Below are 6,000 nucleotides of genomic sequence, written 5' to 3'. Positions count from 1 at the left end.
TCCGTGGGATAGATAGGGGATCAATACTAGTTCCTGACCCATAGATAGAGCCGGAGCTGGTAGAGGAGCATCAAGACATTCCCGCTCCTCCTCAGTCGGAGGGGACACCACCAGCAGCACATCTCCCAGCCGCACCAGTTATGACCCCAGTAGTGTAGGCAACGATTGTGCAGCTCCTCATGGTTATTGGGGTTGTACCACAAACCCCTCTCTGTAGCAGACATACCAGCACCGCGGGATCTGCTCGCCTAGCCAGTGCCTAAGGTTCAACCACCTCCACCAGTTGTTGCACCCCCGTCAGTAGTTCTGGAGGGTGTGATGTCATTACAGAATCAGAATATGTTAGGGGTATTTTAGAGGCTATTACCCTTGATATTTTCTGGAGCCATTGGAGAAGATGCCATGGAGTTCTTAACTACCTGTCAGGATCAACTCCATTTCTTGGGTATTGTGGAGTCTAGAGGCGCCGACTTCACTACTCACCAGTTTAGAGGGGCAGCCAGACAGTGGTGGCGCTCTTATTTGCAGTTTAGGCCAACTGGTTACCACCATTGACATGGGCCCAGTTCTCAGAGGCTTTGCTGACTTAATACATCCCTACGAGTGTTAGGGACCAAATCTGGGATTAGTTTACTCGATTGGAGCAGGGCCACATGACTATTATGGAGTAGAGGCTAGATTTCATCAGTTTTCTCGACATGCCACTATGATTCTACTCACTGAGGAGGAGAGGGTACGATGTTTTGTGCACGGATTAAGACCTTACCTGAGGTTGGGGACCGAGCACTTGGTTTCTGCGGGCCTCTCTTTTCTGGATGTGGTGGATCATACCCGCACGATCAAGATTATTCATCATTAGGCCCAATGGGGCAGCGATAAAAGACCCAGGCATCAGGGTAGCTACAGTGGGTCCTAGTCTAGAAGACATAATAGTTATGACAGGCCCCACCAGCAGTTCTAGCAGAATAGGTACCAGTAGGGTCAGTCCAGCCAGCCGGTTCAGTCCCCCTGCCAGCAGTTGAGGGTAGTCAGCCCTGTTCGGGGGGTTTCACCACAGACAGAGCTCGAAGGGGATCAAGTCCGCTTCCTTCCTACCATGGATGAGTTATCATGGGTCACTTAGCTTCAGGATGCTTCGATTGTGGCTCACTAGAGCACTGGGCTAGGGAGTGTCTAGGTTGGGCTAGACCGTTGGCAGTAGCGCCATCTCCACCAGTAGGTATAGATCAAGGTCACAGCTTCAGCGATGGTCAGTAGGGTATTCGAAGAGGTTTCCAGAGAGGTAGGTCAGGTGGTAGGGTAAATGTTTATGAGGGAGGCTGATAGGTGCACTTCTATGTTGCTCCGGCAAGGGTAGAGGCTGAGGCATCACATGATGTTATCAAAGGCACTATCTTTATTTGTCAGTAGACTGCTTTAATTTTATTTGATCTTGGTTCCACGTATTTTGATGTGTCTATATAGTTTTCTCCACGTTTAGGTATTGCTTATGAGTCACTTAAGGTCTCATTGCATGTTTTGACCCCAGTAGGGGATTCTTTAGTAGTGGATCAGGTTTGTAGATCCTGTGCAGTGACTATTCATGGGCATGAGACTTGGGCAGATCTTATTTTACTTGATATGCTGGACTTTGATGTTATTCTGGGCATGGATTGACTATACCCTCATCATGCAGTTTTGGACTGTTACGCCAAGATTGTTATATTAGCCATGCCTGGCATTCCCCTAGTCTTATGGCAGGGCATTTATAGTCGCCACCGATTAGGATCATATCCTTTATGCGGGCTCGAAGGCTAGTTGCGTCCGGGTGTTTGGCGTACTTAGCATATGTCCGTGCTATGTCCAACGAGACTTCTACTGTTGATTCAGTCCCTGTGGTTAGGGAGTATACTAATGTCTTCCCTACCAACCTACCTGGCCTACCCCTAGAGAGAGATTGACTTTGCAATATATTTGGAGTTGGGCACTAAGCTTATTTCTATACCACCTTACTGTATGGCCCCCACAGAGCTCAAGGAGTTCAATATGCAGCTTTAGGATATTCTAGGTAAGGGATTTATTCGCCTGAGTGTGTCGCCGTGGGGTGCACCTATCCTATTTGTTAAGAAGAAGGATGAGACTATATGGATGTGTATTGATTATAGGCAGTTGAATAAGGTGACGGTGAAAAAATGTTACCCCATACCTCGTATTGATGATCTATTCAACCAGCTTTAGGGTACAATCATATTTTCTAAGATTGACTTGAGGTCTGGCTACCACCAATTGCGGATTAGAGAAGCCGTCATTTCTAAGATTAATTTTTGGACTCGCTATGGCCACTATGAGTTCTTTGTGATATCTTTTGGGCTTACCAATGCCCCCACAACTTTTATGGACCTTATGACTCTAGTATTCAGGCTTTATCTTGACTTCTTCGTGATTGTATTCATCGATGATATACTGGTATACTCGCGGAGTAGGGAGGAGCACGCGTAGCACTTGAGGGTTATGCTCCAGATTTTGAGAGATCAGCAACTTTATGCTAAATTCTCAAAGTGAGAGTTTTGGTTGGAGTCTGTGGTATTTCTGGGACATGTGATGTCCAAATAAGGTATCAGGGTAGATTCAATGAAGATTGAGGCTATTCGTGATTGGGCTAGGCCCACATTTATTATGGAGATTCAGAGCTTCATTGGATTTGCTGGGTATTATAAACGATTCATTGAGGGTTTCTCCACCATTGCAGACCCATTGACCTATTTGACCCTCTAGGATGTTCCCTTTGTGTTGTTCGAGGAGTGTAAGTTGAGCTTTCGGAAGTTTAAAGAGTTGCTTACCACCGCTCCTATTCTGACTTTTCCAGTTGAGGAAGAGATCTTTTTGGGATATTTTGATGCTTCTGGTGTAGGTCTTGGGTGTGTACTGACGCAGCGAGGCTGAGTTATTACTTATGCTTCCATACAGTTAAGAGTACATGAGCGCAATTACCCCACTCATGACCTAGAACTAGCGGCAGTAGTTTTTGTGCTCAAGATGTTGAGGTACAACTTAGATGGAGTCTATTACGAGATATATATAGATCATCGTAACTTACAGTATATTATGAGTTAGAAGGATCTTAATTGTAGACAGCGGCGCTGGGTTGAGCTACTGGCCGATTATGACATCTCTATCCTCTACCACTCGGGCAAGGAAAATATAGTAGCGGATTTGTTGAGCCAAAAGATGAGGAGTATGGGTAGTTTAGCTTACCTATCTACTATAAAGCGGCCCCTAGCCTTGGACATCCAGTCTTTGGCTAATCAGACAGTCAGGTTGGACATCTAAGATTACGGACAGATTTTGGCTTTTATAGGAGCTCGATCATCTCTACTGGACCAGATTCATGGCTGGGAGTTTGAGGATGAAGCATTAGTAGAGATTAGAAAGTAAGTATTATGAGGTGAGGGTGGCCAGGCTTCTATAGAGTCGGATGGGATACTACAGTTCGATGGTCGCTTTTGTGTTCCTAGAGTTGGAGACTTTATTCAGTTGATCCTTTATGAGGCCCACGATTCCAGGTACTCTATCCATTCGGGCACCGCAAAGATGTATCGATATTTGAGATAACATTATTGGTGGTGTGGTATGAGGAGAGATATAACTGAGTATGTATCCCATTATTTAAGTTACCAGCAGGTTAAGGCCGAGCATCAGTGTCTTGATGGAGTCTTTTAGAGATTACTCATTCCCGAGTGGAAATGGGAATGGATTACCATGGACTTCTTTATGGGATTGCCTCAAACATCCATAGTTAATGATGGTATTTGGGTCATCGTTGATCGATTGACCAAGTCAACGTATTTCCTGCCAGTACGGTCCACTTTTACTGCAGATCGTCTAACTTAGATCTATATTAAGGAAGTAGTCTATCTGCACAGGGTACCGATATCCATTATATCAGATAGGGGATCTCAATTTACTTCCAGTTTCTGGAGGGCCTTTCAGAGAGAGTTGGGCACCCGGGTTGATCTTAGCACGATATTTCATCCACATACCAACGGTAAGTTAGAGCATACTATTCAAGTTCTGGAGGATATGCTGTGAGCTTGTGTATTAGAGTTCGAGGGTCATTAGGAGCAGTACTTGCCTTTGGCAGAGTTTGCATACAATAACAGCTACCACTCTAGTATTCAGATGGCCCCGTTCGAGGCCTTATATGGTAGGCGTTGTCGCACTCCGATTGGCTGGTTTAAGTCTTCAGAGCCTAGGACGCACAATATCGATTTACTTTGGGATGCCATAGCCAAAGTCTGGGTTATTCAAGATAGGCTGAGGACATCTCAGAGTAGGCACTAGAGTTATGCTGATCACAAGCATCGACCCTTACGCTTTGAGGTGGGAGATCGGGTGTTCTTGCGGGTGTCACCCTTGAAGGGAGTGATGAGATTCGACAGGTGGGGTAAACTTAGCCTTAGGTATATCGGGCCCTTTGAGATTCTGAGGAGAGTTGGAGAGGTTTCTTATGAGTTGGATTTGCCACCCAATATTTTCAACTATACACCCTATTTTTCATGTTTCTATGTTGTATCAGTACATTCCAGATGAGTCTCACGTGCTTTAGTATGCTTCTGTTGAGTTGGATGATCGCCTGACTTTTGTTGAGGAGCTGGTTGCTATTCTAGCCAGAGATGTTCGCCAGCTTTATTCTAAGTCCATCCCTGTGATTAAGGTCCAGTGGCGCCATCGTCCAATCAAGGAGGCTACATGGGAGATCGAACAAGAGATGCGGGAGCAGTTTCCCAACTTATTTGACCCTCCAGGTATACCCTTGTCTTTACTTTTGTGGACGAAAGTTCTTTTAGTAGTGGATGTTGTAATGACCCTGAAGGTCATTTTTGAAATTTTTGTAAAATAAACATTTTACCCCTCCCTTTAGTTGCCTGGAGTGGAGTTGTTTCTGATTGGTATTGGATGTTGATTTTTAGAAAATCCATGAAAAGTTAAATCTTTGGAAATTTTGAGTTTTATAAGCTTTAAGTACTAAAAAGTGGTATTTGGGGTCAATCGGAGCTACTGCTCTCGAAACGGAATTCCATTGATTCTAGCACTGAAATGTCAAAATTGGCTTAGGAGACTTTATGGAATCAATTTTGGAGTTGTAACAAAGATTTGAGGCCTTGAGTTGAGAATTTGAAGAATTTTAAGCCAAGGTTTGACTTTGGTCAATATTCTTGAAAAACGTACTTGGATGGGAATTCTAACAGCACGGTTAGCTCTGGAATATTGATTTTAGTCTAGAACGACCTTTTGTTTGATTCTCGAGGCTTTCGGGTTCATTTTGACCCCCTCAATGGATTTTGATATTCGGAGGTAGAATCCACTTTTTATTGTAACGATCTTTTATGAGATTTTAACCATGCCATTGAGTCCGAATTATCATTTCCAATCATATTCCATATATAGTTTGTGTTTTTCCAACTCAGGATGAGTCCGGAGCATTGAAACTAAGGATTTGGTAAATTGTTGAAATCTAGTGGTGTCACGACCCAACCTCGTGGACCGTGACCAGGTGCCCAAGCTGGACACTCGTGCATACACCTGTAAACTGTAAGTAAGCCTGTCGTATGATCATGTATTAGCCCAACCATCTCCTGAGAGGCTACAACTAATTATTCAGGCAACATAACACATAAGCCGAGGAGGCTATCATAGCATATGGGGTTGTTCCATTATATACATACATGCGAGCCGACAAGGCTGCCACGACAGAGGGAACATCCCAAACCTACCTCATACAAACACGATTAAGCACACATATATACACAACCCACTCCCATATTTACAAACCTCTAAGAATAATGACGATAATATATGGTGGGACAAGGCCCCCGCCGTACCTTTGAATAAACGAAAGTAAATATATACACCAAGGGTCAGTACCAAAAACTAGGCTCCGATATAATGGAACTTCTTTCAAATTGGCTGAGCGGAATCCTAAGCTGGTGGACTCCCAAAACCTGTGTCTGCACTTGCGGG

This window comes from Solanum dulcamara, chromosome 7 (assembly GCF_947179165.1).
Source record: "Solanum dulcamara chromosome 7, daSolDulc1.2, whole genome shotgun sequence".
Classification (NCBI taxonomy): domain Eukaryota; kingdom Viridiplantae; phylum Streptophyta; class Magnoliopsida; order Solanales; family Solanaceae; genus Solanum; species Solanum dulcamara.
This window is presented reverse-complemented; position numbering follows the sequence as displayed.